Source organism: Schistocerca serialis, chromosome 12 (genome assembly GCF_023864345.2).
Source record: "Schistocerca serialis cubense isolate TAMUIC-IGC-003099 chromosome 12, iqSchSeri2.2, whole genome shotgun sequence".
In the NCBI taxonomy this organism is placed as follows: Eukaryota; Metazoa; Arthropoda; class Insecta; order Orthoptera; family Acrididae; genus Schistocerca; species Schistocerca serialis.
The window spans coordinates 130021429-130042565 of record NC_064649.1 but is presented as its reverse complement, the minus strand read 5'-3'; positions in this window follow the sequence as shown (position 1 = coordinate 130042565).

Genomic DNA, 21137 nt, shown 5'->3' with positions numbered 1-21137 from the left:
GATATCAACCAAAGACCTCTAGTTCCGCAGCTGTTCACGGTAACCACGGGACCACGGCTCTCCTCGTCTCACACTGCCCTGAATATTGCCTATATTGCACATGGACGACCCAGTTTGTATATTTTTCTTATTTTTTCTTAGTTCCACACAACTTTTTCCTGTTTTCTCGATCGATCTGTGTTCAGTTTTTCGAGGCCTATCCACTGTGCCAACTTATAACCAAATCTGAGGGGGGTGCGATGGGGAGGTTCCCTTGTGAGAGTCATTTTCTACCCATACCTTCTAAATGTCACTTCCATTTAATCCAATTTTCTTTTATCTATAGGGTTCCGTATCTCACTCGATAAAACCGGAATCCTTACAGGATCACTTTCTTGTCCACCTGTATGTCTTTGTCTGTCGCACTGTTTAGATCCCGCTTCCTCAGGAACGGATTGACGTATCAACTTGAAATCTGTATCACGTACTAACGTCTGTATTCACTTTGCGGAGTAAAATATTTAAGCTTCTAAGTCAACACAGTCAAAAGATACCGTCATTTACGTCACATTTTTCGATGCTCGCAAACTCACTCATCAAAATCTCCAGGTCAATCATCTTCATTTTCGATACTCGCAAACTCACTCATCAAAATCTGCAGGGCAATTATCTTCATATACATATATACACGGTGGTCCACTGATAGTGACTGGGCCAAATATCTCACGAAATAAGCGTCAAACGAAAAAGTTGCAAAGAACGAAACTCGTCTAGCTTGAAGGGGGAAACCAGATGCCGCTATGTCTGGCCCGCTAGATGCCGCTGCCATAGGTCAAACGGATATCAACTGCGTTTTTTAAAATAGGGACCCCCATTTTTATTACATATTCGTGTAGTACGTAAAGAAATATGAATGTTTTAGTTGGACCACTTTTTTCGCTTTGTGATAGATGGCGCTGTAATAGTCACAAACGTATAAATACGTGGTATCACGTAACATTTTCGCCAGTGCGGACAGTATTTCCTTCGTGATACATTACCCGTGTTAAAATGGACCGTTCACCAATTGCGTGAACCACCGACGACGCCTGACAACATGCGTCAACGCATTGTCAATCCATGTGCGAACATTACGGAAGGCGAACTACTCACTGTTGAGAGGAATATCATTACACGTATTGCCAAATGCATTGAAGTTGACGGACCTCATTCTGAGCATTTTTTGCATTAATGTGGTATTTACAGGTAATCACGCTGTAACAGCATCCGTTCTCAGAAATGATAGGTTCACAATGGGACATGTATCACATTGTAACAACCGAAATGGTTCAAATGGTTCAAATGGCTCTGAGCACTATGGGACTTAACATCTGTGGTCATCAGTCCCCTAGAACATAGAACTACTTAAACCTAACTAACCTAAGGACGTCACACACATCTATGCCCGAGGCAGGATTCGAACCTGCGACCGTAGCAGTCGCGCGGTTCCGGACTGAGCGCCTAGAACCGCTAGACCACCGCGGCCGGCAACAACCGAAATAAAATGTTCAAACGTACCTGCGTTCTGTATTTTAATTTTAAAAAACCCACCTCTTACCAACTGTTCGTCTAAAATTGTGAGCCATATGTTTTCGACTATTACAGCGCCATCTATCACAAAGTGAAAAAAGTGGTCCAACTAAAACATTAATATTTCTTTGCGTACTACAGGAATATGTAATAAAAAATGGGGGTTCCTGTTTCAAGAACGCAGTTGATATCCGTTTGACCTATGGCAGCGCCATCTCGTTTTCCCCTTCAAGCTAGACAAGTTTCGTTCCTTGTAGTTTTTTCGTTTGACGCATATTTCGTGAGATATTTGGCCCGGTCACGATCAGTGGACCACCCTGTATATATAGTTAAGGTTCACCGGCCATTTGACCATCTTCTGTGTGGATGCACAAACAGTGCCAGAACTCTTACGGTAAACGGCAAAAAGCCGCGAGTAATGAGAATAATGGTTCAAAAATGGTTCAAATGTCTCTGTGCACTATCGGACTTAAAATATAAGGTCATCAGTCCCCTAGACTTAGAACTACTTACACCAAACTAACGTAAGGACGTCACACACATCCATTCCCGAGGCAGGATTCGAACCTGCGACCGTAGCGGTCGCGTGGTTCCAGACTGAAGCACCTAGAGCCACTAGGCCACACCGGCCGGCTGAGTACAATGGGCTCAGGGGTACTATGAATATAGTGCAAGACACTAAGTGCGGAATGTGGGTCTCGTGGGTGGCGTGCCAGAGATAAGTCCCTGCACTCGCACTATCCTGTGTGTCCTCGGTGGCTCAGATCGACGCCGGCACGGTTGCTCAGTGTGTTCGGCCAGAGAGCTGATTGGCCTCTGTAATAAAAAACTGTTCGAAAGGATCAATAATGAACTTCAACGGATGTCATGTGACGTCCGCAACGACCAAATACAACGATCAGCCACGGAAAAAAAAAGAAGTGGATCGAGCGTCTGCCATGTAAGCAGCAGATCTCGGGTTCGAGTCCCGGCCATGGCACACATTTTCAACTGTCCCCGTTGACTTATATCAACGCCTGTATGCAGATAGGGATATTCATTTCATTGTAATTATCTTTAACCTTGACATTTGGCAAGCAGCAATGTTTCACAGTACATGTAAAGGAAAAAATCCGAAAATTGTTAATTTGTAATTATATCACACGAAAAAAATTGTCATTCAGTCTGTCTGTCCGTCTCTTAACTCCCATTTTTCTCAAGAACAGGTAAATGCATCAAGTTGATATTTATGTAACTTGCTGTGTAAAACATTTAAGCTTCTAAGTCACTGCAGGGAAAGATGCGGCCATCTATGTCACATTGGCATACCCACTGTTTCACTCATCAAAACCCATAGAGCACTTACCTTCAACCTGCAATGAAAATGAAATGATCGTGTCGCATTAATGACCCGTAGGTCCCGTCCGGGGAAGTTTGGCCGCTGGGTCGCAGGTCTTATGTCAAGTGACGCCACCCTGGGCGGCTTGCACGCGCAGCAGTCTGTTGGCTGGGAATTCCTGGTTTCCTGCTAGAATCGAAGTATTAGCCTGTTGGCTTCGCCTTCAAGCTTGGCTTGTACTGGAAACATTTGTGTTACATATCAGGTAAGGTTGTCATGTCTATTAACTGCTGTAATGGTGGTTTTATTTTTATTCTTTTTTTTTAGGTATAGTAGAAGGCTAGTTAGATGATGATGATGATGATGATGATGATGATGATGATGATGATGATGATGATGATGATGATGAGCCTGAGTGTGAGATGATATTTGATGGGTTGTGGAGATGCAGGAGATGATTATGTAGATAGAGAAAGAGACAGATACAGATATGCTCCGGGTTATTGGTGGCACAGTTTCATAAGTATTTCTTATAGTTGCTAGTTCCCCCAAAAGTGCTAAGACTCTTCTTAGGTGTTACATTTATTTGGTATATCTAATAATTATGTTTTTAAGGCAGTTTTTATCGACACCTCTCTTTTGTTTGTGCATTTTTTAAATTTTATTTTATATTTTTTAAATTATTTTTTTCGCTACTTAACCTAGTTGCCTTTGTCAGCTCTGTGTGTCTGGGCGGCTTGCGCGTCGATGATAATGATGATGACAACCCAACACCCAGTCCACTGGCGGAGAAAATCTCCAACGCGGCCTGGAATCGAACCCGGGCGCACTGCACGTTACCACTAAGCTAAGCAGGCGGGCTAACCTACAGTCCTGACATTTGGCAAGAAGCTATGTTCCGCAGTACAACAAAAGATAAATATCCGAAAACTGTAAGTTTGTAGTTATATCATACCATTTTTTTTAAAGTTCTTATGACTCTGTCTGTTCGTCCTTCTATTAAGACCTTTCTTTCTCAGAAACGAACCGGCGTATCAAGTTTGTCAAATACGATCCCTTGGCGGTGGAATAAACGTTAGATTCTAAGTCAATGCAGTCAAAAGATGCGGCTGTTTATGTCACACTTTTTACACTCGCGAACTCACTCGTCGAAACCTGTATGGTACCTTCCCTTGTACTAGAATCAAGGAATTTGGCAAGAAGCAAGGTTTCACCGTACAATTAAGAAAAAAATCAGGAATTACTAATCTGTAATTGAGCCACACAAAAAAATTACTATCTCATATTATACTACTGTCTCTCTGTCCGTCTGTTGAGACCATTTTTCTCAGGAACAGGTAGAAGTATCAGGTTCAGATTTATGTCACGTAGGATCTATGGTCCCTTGGTGGTCTAAACATTTAAGTTTCTAAGTTAATGCAGTCAAAAGACCGGCCATTTATATCACGTATTTTGGTACTCAGAAATTCATTCATAACAATCTACAGGGTAATTCCCATTGGCCTAGAATCGTGAAGTATGGCAAGAAGCAAGGTTTCACAGTTCAAGTAAGGGAAAACAAGCCGAAAGTAGTCTTGGAAATGAACGCGAAAGTCTAGCAATTTCCGTGACCGGTATCTTGCCAGTATCGATATCGATGAGAGGCAAAAACCTTCAAGATGCTCGATTCTCGGGAAGGAGGAACTGTCTACGAGTATATACAATAGTTATGGAACCCATGGTGCATGAGTCCACCTCACACGTACTCGAATTTCTTCGTTTAGGTTACGTATTGCTAAACCTGTGGGGCGGCTGTTTGATAGTAATAATAATATAATCATCAGTCAACGCAGGAAATTGGAATTGTTGTAAATATTGTTCGCCGTCTTTTACGAGAGCCTGGCAACTGTTTCTGTGGTCAGCCAGAAAGCGATGTAGAACACACTGACCGTAGTTCCCAGTCTGCAAGTCCACCTTCCTGCCCAGCCCACTGAAAGAAATGTTTCTGTTCTCTATTTGCTCACCAGGATCAGGACTATGATTACAAACGAAGATTTCGAGTTCTAATTGGTACATATATTTCGTAAAGTTTCACACGCACAACATTGTAATATTCATTATGTTAATACTGGCACTAATACTCTCTATCCTAAACAACACTATGATCAGTTTCAGAGGTGACCTGTACGGCAAGTTCCTACTAAATTGTCTTTCGACCTGACAACTGATAGTCAAAATAAGTGCTCGCCAAAAAAGCGGAAAATAGTTGTCACCACTTGTCAACCTCACGGGCGGCGCACTAACAGTAACTTTTGCGAAATCTAAGCCATCCAAGACGGTGTACAGTGCTCGCGAGTTGACTTTCTATTATTACTGTAAATAATCATTTTGTAACAGCCTGTCTCTGACGTCATCCGAGGCAGCGTGCACTCCGGCGTTTGACCGACGCGGATCTTAGGCTGTCTGGTTGCGAAGTGAAGCCTCGTCTTGCCTCTCGGGCTGTATTTATATGTGTGGCGCAGCGGACGGCCAAGGGAACACCTGCTGTCATCCGCCCTATGCACACGGTAGCAGTCTCTTAAACGGCCGCTTTCTCGGACACAGAATATTTAATAACAATGTTGTGAATCAATTTAGAATCTTCGTAATCTTTGCAAGCATGTAGGTAAGTTGGTTAAAACAACAGAAAAAGTTTTAGCTCGCCTACATTTAAACTCTGCCTTCTATAATTTTTGGAACGGAACTGGCAGTAGAACATGACCTCTGACCTTGTATTTGTTATTATTTAAATCCATGCCTTGAAACCTGTTACAGCTCTATTATTCAATAGGTTTTATCGTGTACTGTAATCAAAACTTTCTAGCATTAATGTAACAAATACTTAATATACTACAAATAAGGATGTTTTTGTTCCAAACTTAGTTTTCAGTAAATAACTCGAAAACTATTAAAGGTAGCTTAATCAGGTCACGTAGTTATTAGTTTCATGTTGAACTGAAGCGTCATACAAATTTTCACAGTTCTAAGTGTAACATTTACAGTCTTAAATTTGTCTTAAAACCGTGGATACAGACCAAAATATTGCTTTAGTCATGTTGAGACTTGTACCAGTTCATTTTGACATACATCTGCACATTGTGATCGATTTATGGCTTCCTAGCTTTGTTATTTAGCGCCACTTACGTTTTCCTTAAAACGATGTATTTAGGCAAAATATTGACGTAATCAGTCTGATACTTGACAGTTTAACCATTATTACACTAAAGAATATGTTGACAAAGTTTGAAAAAGCAACTTTAACTTTTAATTTCATTCTTAATTGTGGTGAAATACTTGGGTGCTACGGTCAGACGGCTATAATGAATACAGGAAAATGGAGGAACAGGCAGTGTGGGAAGCAATGAAAAACTGAGAGATTTATGTGAAGTTTACAAGAGAGGAAGTATTGAGCTATGTCTGGTCAATTTAAGATTAGATGTTGACTGTGAGGTACATGTTTGTTAATTTCCAGGGCTTCCAGCATATTGAGTTTCTGGCCTTTGTCTGCTAATTAAAGAACATGGGACTGTGACTGGTAACTGTGGTCCTCCAATATTAATACTTTTTCTTCAAAATAGTTGTGTATGTGTCAAATAAAAGGTTAAAAAAGGCCTCGAAGGGTCGAATATACCTATCGGACTGGGATTTGCAGAGGCAGCTATGGATTTTTCTCCACACAGCAGGACACGGGGTTTTACTAATCGGGTCCTTCAACCAGGTGTGCCGGAGGAATGATTGCCTCAATGCCCATAGTTAAACACAACAGAAAATGTCAAATATTTCTTACGGCGCTCTTAGTGGTTGTTCTTTCATGTGATTTAGAACTAGGCCAGGACGTTGAAACACCGATTATGATACATCACATGTTCCTAGGTATACTATTCTCCAGGTACCACACTCTTTCCTTCTATTTGAAGCGACAGGGTAAAGTGGCAGTCATCAACATTGGAATTTGGTAGCTCTGCGTGATGACTTCATCAGTGAGCAGCTTCAGTGGAAGTGGTGTAGATGAAGAGGCTTTTGAACTCTCTCTCTCGCCCTGATCAAGGCTGGAACCGGTGTTGTGGGGTACTAGCGTGATGTCTCCTGATTCGGACATTTTCGATCCACTGTGTGCTCATCTTTCTGGACCGATCGCTGTGGCTCTGCGAGACTTTGGGCACGTACTGTGTCACCGAGGGCCTGGTCTCCAGTTTTCCAGGCCTCTCTGGCAAACGCCCTCCCTGGCTTGAGAGACGCGAGGACAGATTTGAATAAATTACCGAAACATTCGGCCGTCCCACGCCGCCAGCAGATCATCCGATTGAATTCATTAGCTCCCGGGTCCTGGAATTACATCCCCGTTCTGTCTTCTCCCCTCCCCTCCAGACCCCTGCTCATTTCTTCCAGCAGACACAAAACTCACTCCGCCAGACGCCATAGTCTTCAGCACAGTACCTTCTTTCCTCCCCTTCTGTGTCATACCCCCCTCCCCCTCCATCTACCCTCCCATCAGACTCCGAACCGTGTTATTCTCCACTCACAGTTTGGACTTTTTCCCGATTTGAATATATCGACTCGGCGACGGTCACTGTGAGTGCGTTCTCCATTTGGCGCCTGGAGTTTGTTAGTCTGCTCTGCCCCTGGAGTCGACCGTTGCGTTTTGATTCCTTAACTCCCCCCTCCCCCCTCGCCACTCCCTTTAATAAAGGAAGAGTCCGCGTTTCTTTCCGTTCTTCACCGCTGCCGTAATGAATTACTTATCCCTCGCTGCATGGGGTAATGTTTTTTATTCCTCCATTTCTCTGGCGGATCCGAGAGACGAATATTTCAGAAGAGATGTGAACCTCTCTGGTGACAAATGATGCAGTGGTGATTAGATTCGAAAAGTTTTCCCTCACTGCGTCTTTGGCGTTGCTTCCGGACAGCAATATTACGGTCATTTCTGGTATGTGAACTGTACAGGGCGTAAGTCGTAACAGAATGTTCGCAGGCGTTTGGGTTCAGGCGGTTGCGGCTAAAGAAAAAGTGTTTACTTCTAGGGTGTGTGGCAGAGGGTACCACTGTCGCAACAGTCACCCCAGCCCTTTACTCTTTTCGTGTTCCAGTCCAAAAGCATCACGCATCCAACGACTGTTAATAACACGTTGGTCCACCTCTGACCCTTATGCAAGCAGTTATTTGGCTTTGCATTAGTGGACATAGTTGTTGGATGTTCAACTGAGGGATATAGTGCCAAAGTTTGTCCCAGTGGGGCGTTGTTGTTGTTGTTGTTGTTGCTGTTGTGGTCTTCAGTCCAGAGACTGGTTTAATGCAGCTCTCCATGCTACTCTATCCTGTGCAAGCTTCTTCACCTCCGAGTAACTACTGCACCCTACATCCTTCTGAATCTGCTTAGTGTATTCATGCCATGGTCCCTCTCTCCATGATTTTTACCCTCCGCGCTTCCCTCCAGTACTAAACTGGTGACCCCTTGATGCCTTAGAACATGTCCTACCAACCGATCCCTTCGTCTTGTCAGGTTGTGCCACAAATTCCTCTTCTCCTCTTCTCCCCAATTCTATTCAGTACCTCCTCATTACTTATGTTATCTACCCATCTAATGTTCAGCATTCTTCTGTAGCACCACATTTCGAAAGCTTTTATTCTCCTCTTGTCTAAACTATTTATCGTCCATGTTTCACTTGCGTACATGCCTACACTCCGTACAAATACATTCAGAAAAAATTCCTGACACTTAAATCTATACTCGACGTTAGCAAATTTCTCTTCTTCAGATGTGCTTTTCTTGCCATAGCCAGTTTACATTTTATATCCTCTCTACTTCAACCATCAGTTATTTTGTTCCCCAAATAGCAAAACTCACCTACTGGTTTAAGTGTTTCATTTCCTAATCTAATTCCCTCAGCATCTCCCGACTTAATTCGACTACATTCCATTATCCTCGTTTTCCTTTTATTGTTGTTCATCTTATTTCCTCCTTTCAAGACACTGTCCATTCCGTTCAACTGCTCTTCCAAGTCATTTGCTGTCTCTGACAGAATTACAATGTCATCGGCGAACCTCAAAGTTTTTATTTCTTCTACATGGATTTTAATACCTACTCCGAACTTTTCATTTGTTTCCTTTACTGCTTGCTCAATATAGATATTGAATAGCATCGGGGAGAGGCTACAATCCTGTCCCACTCCCTTCCCAACTACTGCTTCCCTTTCATGTCGCTCGACTCTTATAAGTGCCATCTGGTTTCTGTACAAATTGTAAATAGCCTTTCGCTCCGTGTATTTTACCCCTGCCACCTGCAGAATTTGAAAGAGAGTATTCCAATCAACATTGTCTAAAGCTTTCTCTAAGTCTACAAATGCTAGAAACGTAGTCTTTTCCTTCCTTAATCTATGCTCTAAGATAAGTCCTAGGGTCAGTATTGCCTCACGTGTTCCAACATTTCTACGGAATCCAAACTGATCTTCCCCGAGGTCGGCTTCGACCAGTTTTTCCATTCGTCTGTAAAGACGTAGCATGTGTTACAATATCTTGCCGTACAGTTTTTACCCTCTACAGCTCCCTCTAGTACCATGGAAGTTATTACTTGATGTCTTAACACATGTCCTATCATTGCACTCCGTCGTCAAGCCATAACTGGCCCATCGGGACCATCCGACCGCCGTGTCATCCTCAGCTGAGCATGCGGATAGGAGGGACGTGTGGTCAGTACACTGCTCTCCCGGTCGTTACGATGGTTGTCTTTGACTGGAGCCGCTACTATTCGGTCGAGTAGCTCCTCATGTGGCATCACGAGACTGAGTGTACCCCGAAAAATGGCAACAGCGCATGGCGGCCTCGATGGTCACCCATCCAACTACCGACCACAAATGTAAACTCCAAGGAATTTCTCCCTGAGATTAGGGTGTATGTTCGATATCAACAGAGTCTTCTTGGCCGGCATTGCTCTCTTTGCCTGTGCTAAATTGCTTTTCATGCCCTCCTTGCTTCATCTGTCAGCCCTTGCTATCTTCAGGATTATGTAGATCATACTTTTACGAAATTTCGATGGTATGTCTCCAGAGTCCTAGATTCTACATACCAATTTGATAGTCGCTTGGTTGCCACTTCCCCAGTTGAGTTTAGAAATTCCGAAGTAATGTTATCTGTCTCATCATCGTCTCCTTCCATTGATTAGATATTGTAGTCACCTCTTCAGGTCTGTTTCCCCCATCCACTCATCTCTTACGAGCTCTACCTATTTCCCACTTTCCAGTCGGCCGATAATTCATTATCTTTTTTAGCAATCTGTTTTCTGTTAGGTTATCAACATGATCCTTCCATTTATTCTATTCTCTTCTATCTCGTCATTAGCTGACAAAATTTTTGAATCTAATCTTATTTTTTCATTCCTTATTTTATGTATTTTATTACAGCCTCTTACATATCTTCTGATCTTCAACTCTGATGCCTGTTTACGTAATTTCATTTCTTTTTTTTGTTACGCTCGATGATTCGGAACTACGAGGCCTGTTCAGAAAGTAAGCTCCGATTGATTGCCAAATTGAAACCACAGTGAACTTCAGAAATGTTTTACTTGTAACAATTAGCTACACCTTTCAGCTACTTCTCTACGTAGTCGCCGTTCTGACTTAGACTTTTGTCATAGCGTTGTACCAACTTTTCAATAGCCTCATCATAGAAGGCAGCCGCCAGTGCTTTCCGCCAATTCTCCACGCTGGCCTACACCTCGTTGTCTGTGTCAAAATGTTGTCTTCAAAGACAGCGGTTCATGTGACCAGAGATGAATCTCAGGGGGAGACAATTGCGGACTGTATTGTGGGTAATCTCACATTTCCATTTGAAAACGATGCAGGAGCATCTTCATTGCCCCTGCAGAATGCGGCTGAGAATTGTCTTGAAGAAGAAACAGCACGACAGTTATATAATGTTAGCTGCATAGCTTCAGGCGAAATTTCCCACCAGGCCCTCGTACTTGGCGGCAGACACTATTTTCTAGACATCTTTACGCACTCACTGCGAGCTCAGAAATGAGAAGAGCGACGTGATGCTAACTGGGGTTATACTAGAGACACTACCCAACACATCTGTGCAAAGCTTTATCGGATTTTCATAGTCGTTTGCATTTCGCGACCGATCGGAGCTTATTTTCTGAACGCCCCTCGTACATACGAGAGTAGATACAGCCACAACTTGATAGAATTTTGTTTTTGTTCCTTACTTGTTTTTGTTCCCAATATCTTTCCAACTGTCGTGCAGATAGCTTGATGTTTATTAACTTTATTGTTAATGTCTTCGTCATAGTTAAAAGTAATATCACACCCTAGATAATTAAGTGGAATATTTGTCCCAAAACTTTTCTTATTTGTTATTATTTTTGATCTGACTGGATTCCTTCCTTTGAGTGCGGCTATCTTTGTCTTAATAGCAGTCATAGTTAAGTTCTAATATATCACGTTTTGTCTTAATCTATATACTGCCCTTTATAAATTACATTTTGTTTCCTGTATAATTATCTGGTCATCAGCATATAACAGAGCATTTTATGGTACACTAGATCCTATTTTAATTCCTAACTGTATTTCATCTTCCCACTTCACAACTAGGTCGTCAATATACAATCAAATAAACTAAGTGATACAGTAAAACCTTACAGAACCTCTTGATTTATTAAAATTTCATCTGGCATTTTCGAATCTGAACTTGTAACTATTTTTGTATTTACATATAGACGCTTTGTGGTACTAATGAAACGTTTAGGAAAACTTTCATTTTCAATATTTTCCACAACAGGGTCTTTTTATCTTATCAAAGAGCTTCTCATAATCAATAAATGCTCGGTCTGTTTCTGAGCTAAATTCCCAAAATTTTTGAATAAATTGTCTTATTTATAAATACTGTATATTAATATTAAAAGAACATCAGTTTCTGAAGCCTGATTGTTCTTCTGAGATCGTGGCATCAGCGATCGTTGGTAATCTTTCATTAAAAAAAAAATGGTTCAAATGGCTCTGAGCACTATGGGACTTAACTTCTGAAGTCATCAGTCGCCTAGAACTTAGAAATACTTAAACCTAACTAACCTAAGGACAGCACACACATCCATGCCCGAGGCAGGATGCGAACCTGCGACCGTAGCGGTCGCGCGGTTCCAGACTGTAGCGCATAGAACCGCTCGGCCAAACCGACGGCTTTCACTAAAAACTTTCCTATAAATTTTATATCTGGCATTTATCTGTCTCTTCTGCCTTTTTTTCTCGCAAAGAAATACTAAATGACAGATTAAAAAAAACGTAGGACTGACCGCTGATCATACCCCAGAGCCTTGCATCAGTCCTTTCTATACGCTTCATTTTCTAGACAAGTGAGTCTACTGCAGTGCCTCTGGCGGTTCATTCTTGTACTAAGTTTCTGCTGCCGCTACTGGTGATTTTAGTTTACGCGTCAGCGCCAAATCTGGATGTGTTCAGGCTCTGAGCACTATGGGCCTTAACAGCTGAGGTCATCAGTCCCCCAGGACTTACAACTACTTAAACCTACCTAACTAACCTAAGGACATCACATACATCCATGTCCGAGGCAGGATTCGAACCTGCGACGTAGCGGTCGTGTGGTTCCGGACTGAAGCGCCTAGAACCGTTCGGCCATTCCGGCCGGCTGGGTGTGTTATGACAGATGTCCGTTGTGAACGGTGAAAGTGAGGTTATGAAAATCAAAATGTGGTAACAAAAAGTATGAACAAGCAATAATCAATGACTTTATTAATGGCCAAAGTGAAATGCATAATGGAAGTTCTTATCAGAGGTCGTGTGATAAATTCTCTATAGAACTAAAAGTATAGCAAAACCTCTAAAAACATTTGCATTTAACTGATCCAGAAAATAGATGCTTGAAAATACGTAAAACAACCTCTAGAACTCAGAAAATAGTGCTGTTTTTACTTTATCTTTTGAATCTTCTTTGGCCGGCCGAAGTGGCCGAGCGGTTCTAGGCGCTACAGTCTGGAACCGCGCGATCGCTACGGTCGCAGGTTCGAATCCTGCTTCGGGCATGGATGTGTGTGATGTCCTTAGGTTAGTTAGGTTTAAGTAGTTCCAAGTTCTAGGGGACTGATGACCTCAGATGTTAAGTCCCATAGTGCTCAGAGCCTTTTGAACCATTTTTGAATCTCCTTTACTTGCTAAGTGGCAAACAACATCGAAAATAGCTTTTCTTGTCACGTAATTCTGACTTTTTACTGTCGAAATAATTTTCATTAAAACGCCTATTTCTTTACGTTCTTATTTGTCCATAGTGTAGTTAAAACGTAAGTATCTTTCTGCTTTCAGTTATTTAATCTCTCTTGTAGAAGGACACTGCTAGGAAAATTACGAGGACCTCGTTCGAACTTCCCAATGTGTCACGAAACAAGCAAATACGAAGGACGTGTTGAAAAGGAATGCCTCCGAATTTTTTATTCTGTTGTCAATTACGGTTGAGATATTCCATCATGTCATGCATATTACCCGGTTGACTTCCCTGCTGCGCAAGCCCAAGTTGCAACCGTCTGCCTTCCGTATGGGGACTTGGTGTGGTTCGTATCGTCACCATTGGTATTACGCTCTAGAGGTGGCTGTGTGGACGCGTCCCGAAAAAAATAGGAACAGGGCCCCGAATTGTGGTGCAGCGCTTATAACATGGTGGTGTATGACGTAACTATGCTGGTGCGTGAGAAAAAGCGTGCAGTAATCGAGTCTCGAATTGGAAGAGTTCATCCACTAATGGAGCACCGTATCCTTCAGTATGTCAACGCCAGAACATACTCGGGGGTTGCAGCATCGACATTAATCCGACGCCTTGGGTTCACTGCCATCGATCATCCTTCGTACAGTCCCGACTTGGCCCTGGCCGATCTTCGTCTGATTCGATAACCTAAAGAACACCTTCTTTAACTTCACTTTGATAGTGATGAAACCGTGGGAGCAGAGGTGAGGTCGTAGCTCCGACAACAGAGTCAAACGTTCTACAGTGACGGTATCAACAAACTGGTCTCTCGCTGGGAGAAACGTGTTCGTAGGCCAGGATGACTATCTACATCTACATGGTTACTCTGCAATTCACACTCAAGTGCCTGGCAGAGAGTTCATCGAACCATTTTCATACTACTTCTCTACCATTCCACTCTCGAATGGCGCGTGGGGAAAAGGAACACCTAAATCTTTCCGTTAGAGCTCTGATTTCTCTTATTTTACTGCGATGATCATATCTCCCTACGTAGGTGGGTGTCAACAAAATATTTTCGCACTCGAAAGAGAAAGTTGGTGATCGAGATTTCGTAAATAGATCTCGCCGCAAAGAAAACCGCCTTTGTTTCAGTGACTGCCACCCCAACTCGCGTATCATATTAGTGACACTCTCACCCGTATTGCGCCATAACACGAAAAGACTGCCCTTCGTTGCACGTTTTCGATGTCCTCCGTCAATCCTACCTGATACGGATCCCACACCGCGCAGCAATATTCCAGCGGAGGACGGACAAGTGTAATGTAGGGTTATCTCTTTAGTGGGTTTGTCGCATCTTCTAAGTGTTCTGCTAAGAAAGCGCAGTCTTTGTTTCTCCTTCCCCACAATATTATCTATGTGGTCTTTCCACTTTAAGTTGCTCGTAATTCTAATTCCTATGTATTTAATCGAATTGACAGTCCTCAGATTTGTGCGATTTATCGTATACAGACAGTTTATCGGATATCTTTTAGTACCCATGTGGATCGCACTTTTCTTTGTTAAGTGCCATTTCCACTTTTCGCCCCATACAGAAATTCTCTCTAGATCATTTTGTAATTGGAATTGATCGTCTGATGATTTTACTAGACGGTAAATTACAGCGTCATCTGCAAACAATCTATTGTGGCTGCCCAGATTATCACCTAGATCATTTATATAAATCAGGTACAGCAGAGGGCGTATGACACTACCTTGCGGAACGCAAGATATCACTTCTGTTCTACTCGATGATTTACCGTCTATCGCTGCGAACTGTGACCTCTGTGAGAGGAAATCACGAATCCAGTCACACAACTCAGACGATACTCCGTATGCACGCAATATGATTAATAGTTGATTGTGAGGAACGGTATCAAAAGCCTTCTGGAAATCTAGGAATATGGAATCGATCTGAGATCCCTTGTCGACAGCACTCATTACTTCATGGGAAAAAAGAGCTAGCTGTGTTGCACAAGAACGATATTTTCTGAATCCGTGTTTGTTATGTATCAATAAGTCATTTTCTTCAAGGTGATTCATTATGTCCGAGTACAGTACATGCTCCAAAATCCTACTGTAAATTGAGGTCAGCGTTATGGGTCTGTAATTCAATGGGTTACTCCTGTTCCCTTTCTTGAATATTGGTGTGACCTGCGCTACTTTCCAGTCTTTAGGAACAGACCTTTCGTCAAGTGAGCGGTTGTATATGATTGCTAAGAAAGGCGGTACTGTGTCTGCATACTCTGAAAGGAACCTGATTGGTATACCATCTGGAGTGATGTTGAGAAATAAAGACGTAGACATGAAGAATAAAGATGTAGAAAGTTTGTAATGATTACTTGAAAAGCTTTTAACAGATGTCACATACAAGGTCGGAGGCATTACTTTTCAGAATGCCGTCTTACATCCAAAGCGGCTAAATAAATAAACAAATAAACAAAGCGAAGCAGACAACACAATAAGATTAAGAAGACACAAAAGCACAAAACCCATTTCTATAGGAAGAGTGACCTTCCGATGCTAGCAGACGCATGCGCAGTGTGCATCAAACTCGGAAATTTGGAACTCCATACTCGACACAATAAACAGCCACATGGTGGCCGCTGTCAAGTTTGACCAGAGAGTCGCCCAGTGTAAGGCTGTGGTCACAGTGGATTCCGCCGACGACCGACATCGGCCGAAGACGGCCAGTCTTTTCCAAACCGGTGCACCAGTCCGTGGGCGGTCACAATGTCGCCGGTGTCATCGTCTTAAAGTACAGATTTCGGACGCCAAATGTTGTGAAATTCAGATCGGTTTATTTTCTTCGCACATATCGGTTATGTATTACCTCGAAGGAAACGGTCAATTGACACACAGTCAACATGGTATTAGAAAAAATCGTTCTTGTGAAACAAACTACCTCTTTATTCGCACGAAGTGTTGAGTGCTATTGACAAGGGACTTCAGATCGATTCCATATTTCTGGATTTCCGGAAGGCTTTTGACACTGTACCACACAAGCGGCTCCTAGTGAAATTGCCTGCATATGGAATATCATCTCAGTTACGTGACTGTATTTGTGATTTCCTGTCAGACAGAGAGGTCACAGTTCGTAGTAACTGACGGAACGTCATCGAGTAAAACGGAAGGCATTTCTGGCGTTCCCCAAGTTAGTGTTACAGGCCCTTCGCTGTTCCTCACCTATATAAACGATTTGGAAGACAATCTGAGCAGTCGCCTTCGCTTGTTTGCAGATGACGCTGTTGTTTATCGACTAACAAAGTCATTAGAAGAACAAACCAAACTGCAAAACGATTTAGAAAAGTGCGAAAAGTGGCAGTTGACCCTAAATAACGAAAAGTATGAGATCATCCACATAAGTGTTGAAAGGAACTCGTTAAGTTTCGGTTACACGATAAATCAATTTAAACTAAAAGCCATAAATTGAACTAAATGCCTAAGTATTACAATTACGGACAACTTGAATTGGAAGGAACACATAGACAATGTTGTGGGGAAGGCTAACCAAAGACTGCGTTTTATTGTCAGGACACTTAGAAAATGTAACAGACCTACTAAGGAGACTGCCTAAACTACGCTTGTCCGTCCTCTTTTAGAATACTACTGCGCGGTGTGGGATCCTTACTGCATAGGACTGACGGAGTACATCGAAAAAGTTCAAAGAAGGGCAGCACGTTTTGTATTATCGCGAAATATGGGGGAGAGTGTGACAGAAATGATACAGGACTTGGGCTGGACATCATTAAAAGAAAGGCGTTTTTCGTTGCGACGGAATCTTCTCACGAAATTCCAATCACCAACTTTCTCCTCCGAATGCAAAATATTGTACTGACACCGACCTACATAGGGAGGAACGATCACCACGATAAAATAAGGGAAATCAGAGCTCGTGCGGAAAGATATAGGTGTTCATTCTTTGCGCGCGCTTTACGAGATTGGAATAATAGAGAATTGTGAAGGTGGTTCGATGAACCCTCTGCCAGGCACTTAAATGTGATTTGCAGAGTATCCATGTAGATGTAGATGTAGAAACAACACGAAATATGGACTGTGAGAAACAGAGAAGTTTATTGAAACAAGATGTTTGTGATATGCTGAGGATGAGAAATTGGGACACATTTCAGAATCAGTGAACTGAAATTACTGGACTAGTGGAAGCCACAAGTAGGCAAAAATTTATCGGAAATTTTAGGTTTAGAAAGTAACCTCAAAAAACGATTTTGTCAAGTGAGAGCGTTTCCGTATGTTATGCTTAAAGTTACTGTAGTGCTAGGCGGACATTAACTGTCTAAAAGTTATTACTGGCACTTTCATGTCAGTAGGGCGGTGATTCTATTGTACATGAAATGGTTTGCAAATGTGCTGGATGTGTTTCCACGAGTCAGTACTGTAGCTGCTCAGAGTATCTTGTTTTAAACTTTGTGTTTGTCTTGTATGCTGAATGTCAGTCATTGACGGTTAATTGACATGTGTCTGCGAAAATTCAAATAAATACAACAACACAGACTGTTTGTAATCTTCCTTTTCAAGGTCGCCACGAAACATCTAGAGTATGTAAATCCTAAGACCCGTACGTGAAACTTTCGGATAACGAATGCTAATTTCGATGTACTTTAAAAAATTCGATACGTTAAAAATGTAGTTCTGGCCCAAGTAAAACTGGAAAGGACCCTTTATGTATGACATCTGCCGATTACACCTTTCCATATTTAGGGCCAAACCGTGTTCTGAAAATTATAATTTCAATGTTCTACTGTGCACTAAAGACTAATTTAAAAGCTAATATTTTCACTCTTGCGCCTTAAATACTACAAAATACGGTATTAAATTTATTCTATACTGAATTTCAGAGTGATGCTTACAAGGGAACCTCCCCATCGCACCCCCCTCAGATTTAGTTATAAGTTGGCACAGGGATAGGCCTTGAAAAACTGAACACAGATCAATCGAGAAAACAGGAAGAAGTTGTGTGGAACTGTGAAAAAAATAAGCAAAATATACAAACTGAGTAGTCCATGTGCAAGATAGGCAACATCAAGGAGCGTGTTACCTTACGAGCGCAGTGGTCCCGTGGTTAGCGTGAGCAGCTGCGGAACGATAGGTCCGAAGTTCAAAGCTTCTCCCGAGTGAAAAGTTTAATTTTTTATTTTCAGATAATTATCAAAGTTCAGGCACTCACACATAATCAACTTCGCTCTCCAAAATTCCAGGACATGTTCAGATTTGCTTGGACATGTACAGGATTTGACGGTCTACGCACGGAAACATTTGAAAACGTAAAAAAACATATGTTTTGATAGAGCACAGGGAAAACTGTGCGACTGTGAAACTGTTGCATTCATTTGATGCAGTTTATGTGACAAACTCATCACTTTTTTGGGAGTGATTATCACATCCACAAGAAAACCTAAATCGGGTAAGGTAGAAGAATCTTTTTACCCATTCGCCAAGTGTGCACGTTAGGTGGGTCGACAACCTATTCCTGTCATGTGACGCACATGCCGTCACCAGTGTCGTACAGAATACATCAGACGTGTTTTCCTGTGGAGGAATCGGTTGACCTATGACCTTGCGATCAAATGGTTTCGGTTCCTATTGGAGAGGCACGTCCTTTCGTCTACTAATCGCACGGTTTTGCGGTGCGGTCGCAAAACAGACACTAAACTACTTACAGTGAACAGAGACGTCAATGAATGAACGGACAGGTCGTAACTTTGCAAAAATAAAGAAAGTAAAATTTTCACTTGAGGCAGGACTCGAACCAAGGACCTCTCGGTCCGCAGCTGCTCACTCTAACCACGACACCACGGCGCTCACCAGCTAGCACCATCCTTTATGTTGCCTATCTTCCACATGGACTACTCAGTTTGTATATTTTGCTTATTTTTTCATAGTTCCACACAACTTCTTCCTGTTTTCTCGATTGGTCTGTGTTCAGTTTTTCAAGGCCTATCCACTGTGTCAATTTATAACTAAATCTGAGGGGGGTGCGATGGGGAGGTTCCCTTGTTAGTACAAGTGCTCTCAAATACAATGTAATATAGTTATTTGATAACCGCAACTCTCAGTGTGAAATAACACAGAAATCTTGTTACCTCCTATCTCAAAATCAGTGGGCAAGTGTTTAAAGAGAATTGAAGATTCCAGTACTAGAATGTGATAATGTTGAGATACTGCCAGTATTGCATTAATTTTCACCATTTTTAGAATCAGGTGATCTGTTCTCAAACCACAAACCTACTTTCCATTAATTTAATAATAGCCAACAGCCTTGCCGCAGTGGTAACACCGGTTCCCGCCAGATCACCAAAGTTAAGCGCTGTGTGGGATGGGCTAGAGCACTTGGATGGGCGACCATCCGGTCTGCCGAGCGCTGTTGGCAAGCGGGGTCCACTCAGCCCTTGTGAGGCAAACTGAGGAGCTGCTTGGTTAAGAAGTAGCGGCTCCGATCTCGTAAACCGAGATACGGCCGGGAGAGCGGTGTGCTGACCACATGACCCTCCATATCCGCATCCAGTGGCGCCTGTGGGCTGAGGTTGACACGGCGGCCGGTCGGTACCGTTGGGCCTTCAAGGGCTGTTCGGACAGTGTTTGTTTGTTTTTTATTAAATAATACTTGCTTACTCTCACACAAATTTCATTAATGCATCATACTACAGAAACATCCAGTTTTACCTCGTTTTACTATGTGCTCAAAATTTCATTGGCAAAACATACACGGAAGTAGCACATCCTACCTCTGTAACATAATAAATCGCACTCGCGATAACGTTTTATGGAGAGATCCTTAATACGGTGTATCATTGAAACTACATACCTTTGTAATACACACGTACAAAATGGGGTGTTCAAAAAGTCTCTCCTGAGTGTCGTATGATTGTTTGCCGCGCGTGCAGTATGCCGCAGTGAATACACTTAAATGAACCTTGGCGAAATACAAGTTTTTAATTGATTGAGTATTCATTTTTACTTACAGATTTTCAGATTAAATGTTGAAAGTGTGCCTCCTGTTGTTGAATACACAGTTCAATTCGTCTAATCATGTTTCCAAACACAAGCTGTAACATCTCTTCTGCAACAGAAGCAGTGAAAGTGGATATCGCAGTTTTCAGTTCATCGATGGATTCTGGACGTTTTCTATAGACAGTTGCTTTCGCTGCACCGTAGAAGAAAAAGTCAGGTGGTGTTAGGTCAGGCGATCGTGGAGCCCAGAGTCGCTGTGAAATTTTGCGATCACCAAAAACATCAGCAAGCAGTGGCACTGAAACGCGAGCTGTATGCGCGGTTGCACCATCTTATTGAAAAAAAAACCGTTCAGTATTTCACTTAACACAAGTTCTCGTATGAATGGGTACAGAATATCTCTGCAGTGTCGTTTTGCGCTTATTGTTTCGTTGAAAAATATGGGACCCACAAGCAGGCGTCTAGAAATGGCAGTCCAAACTCCTATGTTCAGAGAATGAAGTGGGTCCTCATCAATACACAATGGATTTGCAGTACTCCACATACGAGAATTTTGCGAGTTCATGTACCCGGATAAATGAAACCACGCCTCATCAGTGAAAAACGTTTCAGTAAAACTACCCCTTTCATTTTGTTGAAAGAAATTTTTGAACCATTGACAATAATGCAGTCTCTTGCCATGGTCAGTATTTTTCAGTTGTTACACGACTGTCACTTTGTATGGGAAAAAATGTTATTTTTTTCTTGCAGCTGTGTGGGCCGTTCCGACACTAACATCGATTTCGTGGGCGACTTTTCTTACTGACTAGTTCGGACTCTTGGACATTTTATCGGAAATATCGAGTAGTTTATCCTCAGGCAAAACGCTAGGACGACCACTTCACGGTGCATCTGTCGCTGAACCCGTACTTCGAAATTTGTTACTCAAATCTCGTACACTATCGCGATATGGGAGTGTCGACTCCGGGAAAACTGAATTAAATGTTTGACGAACTGAAACTGTGTATTTACCGCCAGCTCTGAACACTTGTTTGACTAAAATCACACTTTCTTCAATGGTTAT